The sequence below is a fragment of the Antechinus flavipes genome, chromosome X, assembly GCF_016432865.1.
Source record: "Antechinus flavipes isolate AdamAnt ecotype Samford, QLD, Australia chromosome X, AdamAnt_v2, whole genome shotgun sequence".
Lineage (NCBI taxonomy): Eukaryota > Metazoa > Chordata > Mammalia > Dasyuromorphia > Dasyuridae > Antechinus > Antechinus flavipes.
Genome location: NC_067404.1, coordinates 30183246 through 30195922, shown reverse-complemented (window position 1 = coordinate 30195922; position 12677 = coordinate 30183246).

Sequence of the window (12677 nt, the reverse complement as noted above, 5' to 3'; positions counted from 1 at the left end):
CCGCCCCAAAGATCTATCCTGGGCTCTCTTTTCTTCCCTCTCTTCATTTTTTCTTGTAATCTACCCAGTTCCCAAGAGTTCAATTATCATCTCTATGATAATGGAAAAAGAGGGAGGAGAGGGGGAGAGAGGAAATGACTATGAAATCTATATATACACCACTAATGTCTCTCTTAGGGCAGCTTTAGGTGGCACAGTAAATAGCACAGTCTACCTACGGTCAGGAAGACTTGTCTTTGTGAGTTCAAAGCTGGGTTCAGACACTTACTAGCCGTGTGATCCTGGGTAAGTCCCTTAATCTTGTTTGACTCAGTTTCCTTTTTTGTAAAATGACCTAGGGAAGGTAATGGCAAAGTTCTGTAGTATCTTTGCCAAGAAAACATCAAATGATGTCATGATGTTGAGATCCAATAGGAACCCCCAAAATATTGGGGTTCCAGACCATTATCAAGAGGTGTCTCAAAAGAATTTGCAGTCTCAAACCCATCTCCGAGTCAAGGGGCAAAGTTTATTGTAATTGTAACAGCAGTTAGGGGGGGCCGAATTCCAGAAGAAATTAGCAAAGAACCAGGAATGAGAAAGCAAATTTATAGAGACCAGGTGTTTCATGTCACTGATGTGCTGATTTTATGGCTTAAAGAGGGAGTTGAAGAGTGGTCTGGTTCTTGTGAAGATGCAAAACCCATAGCTCTCTGGGCAGAGCTCATGGATGGGGGAGAGAACCTTCCAGAGGTATATTTTTAGGCCTGAAATTTCACTAGGTCAAGTGGCAGGCACTCCACGTTGTTCTCTGCCTGCCTCAACTTTAAGCACCTCGTTGTTGTTGCTCGTTAGTCTCTGTTATCACTGACCAACAAGCTGTTATCTGTCAGCCAACAATATCTGTAGGCTCAGCATCCTGGTCATAGAGAGTAAAGTGGGGCAGAAGAGCCTAAAGGAAGAAATATATCATGTCCAGCTGAATCACTCCCAAGGCCAAGTGAACTTAGGTTATTGCTACATCCTTTTTAAGGGCTGCATCACATTAATGAAGAGGGAACTTTATGTAGATATGTATGTGTGTGTTTATATGTGCATATGTATATAGATATATATGATTATGTATTTTCATATGTATATATGTGTACATATGTGTAGATATAATCTTTTCTGAGCCCAGGAGCCACATTGCCAGCTGTCCGATGAACATGTCCCCCTGGTTTTCCTCCTTCAGACTTCCCAGTTTCTGTTAAGAGCACCACCATCATCCCAGGCATTCAGTTTCTTGATCTCAGGGAAATCCAACCTATTATCAACATTTGTCCATTCTTGCTCCACATCTCCTGCCTCTGTTCTGAATATTTCTCTCCACTAAAATGGTTAACACCCTAGTTCAGGCCCTAATCATCTTTTACCAGGACCATTGCCGTATTGAGGTGTGAGAAACAAGGGCACGAGAATCTCAGGCTCAGTGCCGGAAGTTCTTTGGCAAAGGATTGCCAAGCCCAAATGTAGGCAAGGTTTGCGGCAAAAATGGGTTTATTACTCTGAGAAGAAAATATCATCATCAGTGGGCAAAGTCCTGTTAGGATCTGTAGCCGAGATGTGTTTTCAGGCTTTTGTTATATGGGATTTCTGTGGGCTCAAGCTAGGGAGCAATTGGAGGGACTAATTTTCAATCCAATAGAGGATGGTGATTACGCACCAGGCCAAGATCTCCAATTGAATAGGAGGAGATTACTATCTGGGAGTTTCCCCTAAGAAGAGGAGGGTGGGGCCCTTCCCAGAGAGCTTTAAGATTTCTAATCCAGGACTACCCTTCCCCCAAAGATCACAGTTTACATCATTAACTTCTTTTGGTTTTTGATCTGTGATTTCATTGGTGAGGACTCTTAGAAAATTTCCTCTACCAGTGCAAGCTGTCACCTTCTCTGAAACATCTATTCTTCAAGAGTTGCCTACAACACTGAGGTTAAGTGACTTGCCCAGGGTCACACAGCCAAGGTGGGTCACTGCTGGAACTTGAACCCAGGTCTTCCTGTCTTTGGCTCTTTATCCACCAAGTTATGCCGACTCTGAGATAGTCTCTTCATTTGGTATCTCTATCTGTAGTCTCTACTCCTCTCCAAACCCATCCTCAATATACATGCCAAATTCATATTCCTAAAGCACAAATCATAGTCCCTCCCCTGCTCAATAATCATCAATGGCTCCCTATTGCCTTGCAAGATAAAATAAACCTTTTTATTTTTATGTTTGAGATCTTCCACTATTTGGCTCCAGTCTCCCTTCCTAGGCTATTCCATCAGCTCCCTTCATGTCTCTACATTCTAGCCAAAACAACCTCTTTACTATTCCCCAACCTCAACATTTGAGCTCCTACCTCTAGGGTCTTGAGTGGAGTGACCCCATGGCTGCATTGCTGCAGGAACATGTCAGCATCACCTTCCCTTTCAACCATTCCAAATTTTCTTCAAGGCTCAGATCAAGTACCACCTCTAACACAAGATCTTCTCTGATCCCCTCAGTTGATAATGTATTCTCTCCTTCTCCCCTTCTCCCCCCCTCTCTTTCTCTCTCTCTCACTCTCATTCCTCCCTTGTTTTCTTTCTTCCTCTTTCCATCTTCTCCCCTTCCCTCTCTCTGCTTTTCCTTCTCTCCATCTTCTCCTTCTCTCTGTCTCCTTTTCCCTCTCTCTCTTCCCTCCTCCCCCTCCTCAAAATACTTTATAATCTCTTATTTGTGTCCATGATATATAATATAAGCTGCACCCTTCTTGATGGAAGGGATTGTTTCTCAAGCTTCCTTCCAGTATTTAGCAATTTCCAATTAGAAAGTTTAATTGAAGAAGTTTGAGGGTCAAAGTTCAAGAGAAGCTTGAACTTTTTTGGCCACTGAAAACTCTCCCAAACATTCTAGTTGGCTTATATTGTAAGGAAAATATATAAATAACTTATTGAATCATTGATACCACTTCTAATAACTTTTTTTTAGAAATCACTAAGTGAACCTATAAAATTATACTTTCTGTATCAAAGCTGGTCACAAGCTACTCAGGTAATCTAGGGTTAGGAGCTCTTAGGAAATCGCTGTTGTGGCAGTTTCAAATTCCCTGAGGCTAGAACAGCTGGCAATCTTTCAGGACCTTTCATCTTTGTATAAGCCCAGAAACCCAAGTAATGGATATGTTGTTCTGAATCAAAGGAAAAATTATTGATGCTAAAATGCTGCAAATTTGATTGGGGGGTGAAGATGGCCTAAGTATTTCCAATTGATAATTTCTGTATTTTAAACATAATCTTAAAAATATATGTAGTATTTGTTTAAAATACTTCCTCTCTCAAGTTTATCATCAATTTACTGGGTAACCAGTCCAATGACATTTGGGAGACCTATATTATACTCTTGGGCCTTCCACCAACTTGCTATGTGTCCTCTATTCCGAAAAAATAAGAGAGTTCATCTATTCCAACCCCTTTGTTAAAGGCCAGTCCCTTGATAGATTGGGGTCAAAATTGGCATGAAACGAGACACTCACAATCTATGTAACAGTTTATCAAAGAATATTTATTTAACCATGATAAGGAAAGAATATTCCACAAGGAGACTATGTTAATTCAGCTGCATGAAACCTCTCTGCCTCTGAGTTGCCCATGTCAAGCATCAGAGTTCCTCATGGCTTTTGTACAGGAAGTAATGTCAGTGGTTTGAATCTCTAGTCTCCTGAGCTAATGAAGTTTTGAAGGTATTTTTTAATTTCTTTTAAAGAAATAACTAATCCATGGCAAGGGACTCTGCTATATAGTCCTACCACACTCCACCCCTTTGTGGCAAGACTTTTTTTAACGTAAAAAAAAAAATTTCTTTTAGTATTTTGTTTTTTCCAATTACATGTAAAAACTAATTTTAACCTTTGGGTTTTTTATTTTAATTTTGAGTTCCAGATTTTCTCCCACACTCCCATACCTCCCTACTCATTGAGAAAGCAAGCAATTCAATACAGGTTTTATATATATGCAGTCATATAAAATATATTTCCATATTAGGCATTTTCTGAAAGAAAGACCAAAAAAAAAAAAATAACAAGAAAAAATAGAGTAAAAAAACAGTATGCTTTGATCTGCATTCAGATTTCTTCAGTTCCTTCTCCGAATATGGATGGCATTTTCCTTCATAGAGTCCTCAGAATTGTCTTGGATCATTGTATTGCTGAGAATGATTAAGTCATTCACAGGTGAGCATCAGACAATATTGCTGTTACTATGTGCAGTGTTCTGATTCTGCTCACTTCACTTTGGATCATGGTTCTGCTCATTTTACTTTATCAGTTTGTGTAAGTCTTTGCAGGTTTTTCTGAAACCATCCTGCTCATCAATTCTTCTAACTCAATAGCACCCCATCACAAACAACTTGTTCAGGCATATCTCAATCAATAAGTATCCCCTCAGTCTCGATTTCTTTGGGTGGCAAGGTCTTAAAGGAAAGTTGAAACTTCGAATCCTTTAAGTGACTTTTGGGCTATAACTAGACAGCCCTGATTTCCTGGATACATGAAATTGGTTGGTTGTTCCATTCTTGAAGAGGATAAAAATGACATCACTGTGTTAGCTGAGTTATAATGTGTCTGACCATAGCGGATTAGGCCAATATGAACTCAGAATGCTCTGCCACAGGATGGGTACAACAAGTAGTCCCTATGAACATTTGGGATGGATTCTCTAACTTTGCAATGATAGAGGAGGAAAAACTAAACCAGAAAGATAACAAGTAATGGGATGGCTCTTGAAAGAGGAGCAGGAAATAAAAGAAGGAGGCCCAGAAATCCAAGATTTTGCCTCTTCACATAGTCCTAGATCTAAGTAATCTGGTCTATGGAGTGGGCGATGCCCACTTTTGCAGTTCACAGAGTTTACGGTGGATCCCTGGAGACGAAGCAGTGACCATAAGTGGAAGCAACAACAGAAGCATAAAGGCTAGGGTGAAGAAAATGACGTATCCATCAGTGATAGAGTCTCATCACAGGTTGGATCACCTATAACAAGGCAGCTAAGAAGTTGTTGCCACCTTGTAGGCAGCCTATCCCAATGCTACAGATGATAGCAAGAATCTTCCTCCAAGTCCTCTCTGGAGAGGAGCTATCCAATGGCCACTGGATATCTTTCTGATAGTGATATGGAGGGGTTCTATCAATTCCAGATTATGGCAAAAAAAAAAGGGGGTGTGACTACACTAAGCCTGTTTTGGCCACCATCGATGACAGTGCCTGCTTTGCTAGGCTTTGTCTCTGAGACTAGGGTCTGTGCTGTTGCCTCCTGCCCTGCCTGCTGCAGCTTCTACTAAGGCCAGCATCACTGCCACCTGCTGCTAGGACCAAGTGCTACTTCCTTGTTCCAGGGCTTGGCAATGCTGCCATTGTTCTACCCCGTCACAGTAGTAGCATTGCCAAAATCCAAGGCATTCTTGCCCCTAGCTGGTCCACAAGATTTAAAAATTTTTATTTATTTATTTAACACAAATACAAAATAGAAAAAAAGACTAGAAAAAGAAAAAAACCAGTGCCATGTACATAACAGAACACGAGAGGATAATATGAAACAATAAATTTCAAGAAAGCCTATATAATAAATACTACACATTGTGTTCAGAGCTGTCCATCTTTTCTTTGCTTCCTTGTAGATTTTCTTTTGTTCCCTGTTGTGCAATTTACTTTATTCTTTTCCCCTTCCTCTCCACCTCCCCCAAGAAGGCTACAATTAAGTGCACGGTCCATCACATTAACGAGGTCAGGATGGCTTGGACAATTCATCGCAGAAGAGTTGGGGCCAAAAAAGCCAGAGCTTGGGTTTCTCCTTCTGTCAGTGCTCATTCTCTGCACTGCAACAAATACTTCTGGCTGCCTGGCAGTCCATATTGAGAGACCTAGGAACTCCTGATGTCTGGAACTCACTTGGCTGGCCCCTGTGCTAGAATGGTCCAGTTCTGGATCACCTCCCTATGCATAAAGAGATACAAAGCGAAAACCAAAAAGACAAAAAACCAGAAACTCCTTTTGGCTAGCGTATGTGTGCTGTCTGCCATGTGCAAACAGAAATGATTTTCTGCCAGGGTAAGAGAGAGTGCCTGGAATTTGAGCTTCACAGAGGCCTCTTATTTATCCCTCAGTGGAAGTGAGAGGCAGATACTTACAGAAAGACAGAGAGATGGAGAGAAAAACAGAGACTGAGACAGAGAGAAACAGAGAGATAAAGAAACTGAAAAAGAGAGACAAAGACTGAAAATGGAGAAGGAAACAGATACAGAGAAAATGAGAGACTAAAAAAGAGAGACTGAAAGATACACAAAATCTGACAGAGACAGACACATACAAAGTGTGAAAGACTAAGAGGTTAAAAAAATGAAAGAGAAGTGGGGGGGGCTGAGAGACAGAGAGACTGAGAAAGAAAAAGAAACAGAGAGATAATAGTATCAGAACAAGAACAAATGTGTCTCTCTATTCAAACTGATGCAGCTCCACCTATCATGGGCTACATTTATCCACATCCCCCATCTCTGAAAGGTCTAAGGGTCTTGGGGAAGATCAAACATTGTCTTCTCAAGTGCCTCCCCAGAGCCTCTTAGCAAGCACCTGCATGTGGGAAAGATCTCAGTGGCCTCTAAAATGTCCCAATGTCCCCCCACAACTCCCACAGTACAGGTTTATTTTCCCTCCTTCCCTATTCACGTGTAAATCTCACAGTAGCAAAAGTCATTCCTTGTAAACTATCAAGAAACATTATCCATAATTTCCTTAAAGCGTGGAGAAGCTTCAGATTTTCTTTTTCTGCTGGGAAAAAACCCAAATCCAAACAAACCCCAAACAACAACTTCCCATCCCCCTAATTCAACCTTGTTCTGCTTTTGAAATCCAAATCGAATTCTGAGGAAATCCCTTAATAGAACTTGGAGAGGGTTTAAATCATTAGACTGGAAGCTAGCGAGCCTCCACGATTGATACACCTGGAGATTATAACCATCAAATGCAAAAATCATCTAAATTAAATCAACAATAATAATAATTAATAATTAAACCAACAATAAGGGTCAGTGAGAGCCGAGTTCAAAAATGACCTGAGACACTAATTGTGTGATCCTGGGCAAGTCATTTAACCTCTGCCTCAGGTATCCTGAAATTTAAAATGAAAGCATTTATCTCCTAGGATTGTTGCAAGGATCAAAAAGGATGTTTGTAAAACACTTTTGCCTGGTACATAATAGGTGCTTAATAAATGCTTGTTCCCTACCTTCTCTTCCATCCTACTGTAATTCCCTTTGGGCTATAGAGATGCTAAAAATACAGAACACATCCCCATCTATTTGCAGAGTGGGTATAGAGTTTGTATTTGAAACCCCCAGAAGTGAGGGTTTGTGGGATGTTCCATAGTACGTGCTCGTTCTGAGGATCCAATGCGATGTTTGCAAAGCACTTTGTAAATCTTGAAGTGCCATATACTGTGCTTGGAATATTCAGTGCTCACCCACATCACCACCTGCGTGTCCTTTCAGCTTCTCCAACCGAACTCATCCCAAACTGATCTCAGCATCTTAGCACTTGAACTCTTGCCTCCTCCAAGCATTCCGATTTCTGGTGAGAATGCTATCATCTGCCCAGTAATCCAGCCAGGCTCACAGCTTTGGATCGGCCCGGTTCCGCAGTCTCTCCCTCTCGTCTCTTACCAAATCAGTTGGCGAGGTCTATTTCGGCAGCATTTCTTACCTTCGTCCTTTTCTCTTTACATTCATCTTTGTGAACTTTTGTGTTCCAAATTTTTTTCCATCCCTCCGGTTTCCCCTCTCGTCTCTAACAGTATTACTCATCCTTCGTATTCAGAGAATACATGATATCATGGGGTGACGTCTCGACTCTCAAGTGAACTGGCTTTAAGTGAGGCCGAATTGCACAAAGTCATCAGCCTCACTCACACAGACACCACATTGTCACATCTTTCCTAGATTTTATTTTTGGAGGCATCGGGGTTAAGTTACTTGCCCAAGGTCTCACAGCTATTAAATGAACTCAAGTCCTCCGGATTCCAGGGCCATTTCTCTATCCACTGTGCCACCTAGTTGCCCCATATTTCCTAGATTATTTCAAAACCTCACAAAATTAAGACTTTGAGAGCAGAGAGATGAGTGATTATGTGGTCCAAGTCATACCTTAAAAAGTCCTTCTTCAACACAACTGTCAGGTAATCCATCATTCAGCCCCTGGTTAATGTCCTCCAGTGGAGGCTTTAAGCCTCTCCTGGCACTGCGTCTTCATTTTGTAAACTGCAAAATACTCAGTATGATATGAGGAAAGACTTCCTAACCATTCTAGTTATGCAAAAGTGGAACAGGCTGACCCAAGAGCTCATGGGTTCCATCTTTTTGGAACCTTTGTTCCCCTCTCAGCTCCGTTTCTGAATTTTGTGCCTCAGAATCGGGTCTCTGCTACTCTCTTATCCTGTAACTCTCCTCAATGCTTGGGGCCTCCTTACCCTGGAACATGCAACCCTTCCTGTGAGCTTCTGACCCTGAAGCATCCATCTGCTGGGATTGCCCTCTTCTAGCACTGGAAATTTCCTCCTGGAGTCCCCATTTTGTGGCTGGCCTTCGTCATCCTCCTGGCCCAGTTCCTGACTTTTAGACTTCAAGAAACATGTCCTCATGATGAGTACTGTCGCTTTTCAGCTCCTTTTTTCTGTTTTAGCTTTTCCAAATAGAATGAAAGCTTCTTGAGGACAGACATTGTTTGCTTCTATTTGTACCCCTAGCCCTCAGCATGGTGCATTGCACATAATGAGCACTTACTAAATGCTTCTTTCTTTTCTTCTTTAAGTCTTTCCTCTTTTCCCTCCTCCCTCCCTTTTTTCCTCCTTCCCTCCTTTCCTTCCTCCCTTCCTCTCTTCCTCCTTCCCTCCCTTTATCTTCCTTCCTTCTGTTTTTCCTTCCTTCCTTCTGTTTTTCCTTCCTTCCTTCTTCCCTTTCTCCCTCCCTATTTTCCTCTTTTCCCTCCTCCCTCCCTTTTTTCCTCCTTCCCTCCTTTCCTTCCTCCCTTCCTCTCTTCCTCCTTCCCTCCCTTTATCTTCCTTCCTTCTTCCCTTTCTCCCTCCCTATTTTCCTCTTTTCCCTCCTCCCTCCCTATCTTCCTTCTTTCCTCTTTTCCCTCCTCCCTCCCTTTTTTCCTCCTTCCCTCCCTCCTTCTCTCCCTCTCTCTCTTCCTCCTTCCCTCCTTTCCTTCCTCCCTTCCTCTCTTCCTCCCTCCCTCCTTCTCTCCTCCCAAAAAGATGGAACCCATGAGCTCTTGGGTCAGCCTGTTCCACTTTTGCATAACTAGAATGGTTAGGAAGTCTTTCCTCATATCATACTGAGTATTTTGCAGTTTCCAATCATAGCTCCTCATCGAACTCACTCCCCCCCTCCTTCTCTCCCTCCCCCCCTATCTCTCTCCCCCCATACCAAACAAGTATAATCCCAAGCAGGAACTGCTAAGAGGCTTCTCCTCCCAGTCTCAAGAGAAGCCCAGGGTTCCCAGGAATTGTAGATCCTAATCTAATCCCCTTTCCAAAGGATCTTCCTCTCCTCTCCCTCTTGGAAAGACAGAGAGGTTAATTGGGAGTGAACTAGAACTCATGGGAGACACTTGTGGCCTGCAGTTATTGGGAATGCATCTAATTGTTTAATATAGCAGAATATTTCATAATGGCCCCAAACTCTTGTTACTAGCTTCCTTTGCTATTACTTTTACCCCTTCCATAGCACAGGGTTTAGGGGCACAGAAGCCCCATAATCTGGAAAATCTGTGTTGGATTTTTTAGCCTTCATACCAGAGAAGAAATCTGAATTATTATGGTATTAAAAACGCCGATACCGTCCAATAACCATACAGTATACTTCAGCCTTTCGGAGCTCCTAAGCTTTCTCTGTGTCAACCGCAGCTTCTGCAAAACTCCTCAAAAATTCCCATTTCAACTTCTTAGGCCAACCCTCAACATTGAAACCATTACAGGGAAAGGCACGGCGTGGACGGCATAATTGTACTGCGCTGCCCTTGCTTTGAAGGCATTTGGCATTTGACTTGGTCGGGATAAAGAGATGTAGTGATGGTAGCACAAACCAAGCCAAAGAGTGATTTATGGGAATCATCCCCCCCAAAAAATAAAACCTGATCCATGTAAATTCAGTGATTGGGATTCAGAATCATGCATTAACATTATCGGTGTACCTGCGATATAGCCCATATGGAATGTAAGCTCCTGGAGGGCAGGGATTGTTTGGGCTTTTCCTTTCATCTTCTCCATCTACAGCAGAACCTTGCACGTAGTAAGTGGATGTTTATACCATTTGGTTTTATGTCATTTCTATATATGCCTCTATTACATTTAAATGTCTATCTGTATGTTTATAATACCCATATACTCCTCTTATTCTTGCTCCAGATATATGTATATAACACATACATAAACACATGTACATATATACAGACATGTACATAGTATATATGTCTGTATGCATACATACATACTGTTGGGGTTTAAGGGGGACCACAAAAATTTTGGGGTTCTGGACTAGTGTCAAGGTATCTCAAAAGAACCTCCAAGTTCGGACCCATCTTCAAGCCAAGGAGCAAAGTTGAGTATAATCGTCATGCCGATTAAAGCAGCTAAATTCCAAAAGAAGTTAGCAAAGAACCAGGAGCGAGAAGAGAAATTTCTAGGGAAAAGTTAGAGAAACCAGATGCTTCGTGTCATAGATATGCTGATTTTGTGACTTAGGGCTGGAGTTAAGAAGTGGTCTGAGTCTGACTTTGTGCATGGATGTAGTACCCATAGTTCTCAAGACAGAGCTCACAGGGGATGGGGAGGATCTTCCAGAGGTGTGTTCTCAGGCCCGAAACAACACTGAGTCTAGTGGCAGACACCCAGTTTTATTCCACACCTGTGTCAATTTTAAGCACCTCATTATTGTTGCTCATTAGTCTCAGAAACCTTGTTATCACAGCCCCACAGGCTGTTATCTTATTTACAACCAGTGATATTTGTGGGTTCAGCATCTCGGTTAGAACAAAGGCTATCATTTGTAACTAGATCACTCCCAAGGCGGGGAACCTCAGGGTTATTGCTACATCCTTCCTAGGAGCTTGATGGGTTACAACAGAGAACGATGAATCTAAACCGTACCCCAATAAGGATCCTTTCGGCAGCATCCCGAGCAAGTGGCTATCTTTGAAGGCCTGCGGTGAAAGTAGACCCACACTTCCCAAGGAAGCTCCTGCTACTGAACTGACAAACTGAACTGAAGGAAAAACTTACAAACTCCTAATCTTCCCTTCATTCTTTTTCAGTCATTTTCGTTAAGTTCGACTTGGTTTCCTCATCTGTAAAAAGGGCTCGAGAAGAAAACAGCAAGTTTTTAACCTCAAATGAGATGACAAAGAGTTGGACATGACTGCAGATGATTGAATAATAACAAAACTGCCTGAAGCCCCAGTCTTGAGCTCATGCCTAGCTCCAGCTGGCAGACTCATCAACTTCCGGCTCAATCCTGAGATCACGAATGATAGCCCAACCCCTAAAATGAGTCATGCTGCACAGATGGTTTATGTTCCCTTAGGGCCTCCTCCACTGGCATTAGCTAAGAGAGGGCCTGCCTCTGACCTCAGGCCTCCCTCTCAATCCAAACACCCATCCCCCTTTGGTCCAAAGCAGTCCTACTAGGGTTTTTGTTTTGGTTTTTTTTTGGAGCCTTCACAATGTAACAGCACGTACTTCATCTTCATCCAAAACATAATATGGGTCCTCTCTCTAGGAGCAATCCTCTGCCTCCAGCAGTCTCTCCACAACCAATGGACAGGACCTTCTGGAAAGCTCCCCAGCTCCCCAGAAAGTCTGGCCAAGTCCATTCTTGGCAGCGTGTGGTAGTGAGCAATTGTCGTTTCAGGGCCCCAGCTAGTCTCTAGACCATTCAGCACACAGGCACAGATTCCAATTTTTCAACGACTTTGGGATGGCCACCTGCTGTTCCTCTGTCGGCCACCATGTGTTTTCCTTGGACACCGTGGTTTCTCTACCCTCTGGCTGGAGGTCCTAACAATGAATGTGAGCAGTTTGTTATCTTCTGAGCTGCAGCCAAACCCAGTCGGCCGTGTCCTCCACTCTATTCCAGATCCACGGCTTCGCCTGGTTTCAGCTCCGCTCCACAAGATGTCCCCTTCCAGGTCAAGCTCATCACCACTGATCTGATCACTGTGGCGTACCATGCCTAGGAGCTTTGGATACCTTCTGATCTGATGGGCTCATCTTCCAGCTCATCACTTTTATCATTTTCATTCTGTCCGTGGGGTTTTCTTAGCAGATACTAGAGTGATTTTCCATTTCCTCCTCCAGTGACTCACCTTTTGTCAGAATTCTCTATTATGTCCTAGCCATCTTGGGTAACCTTGCACAGCCTGGCTCATGGTTTCACTGAGCTACCCAGACTTCTTTGCAATGCTAAAGCAGCGATCCAGAGGGGGAGTTGCTACATAAACGGTAGCTCTTATCATTATTCAGTTATCATTTATAAAATGCTTAGTACAATGCTAAGCGTATAGTAGGCATTTTAACTTTCTCTTTTTTCCGAAGATGACTAAATCATGAAGCTACCCAGACATCTCCAAATACTTTATTATTATCGTTATT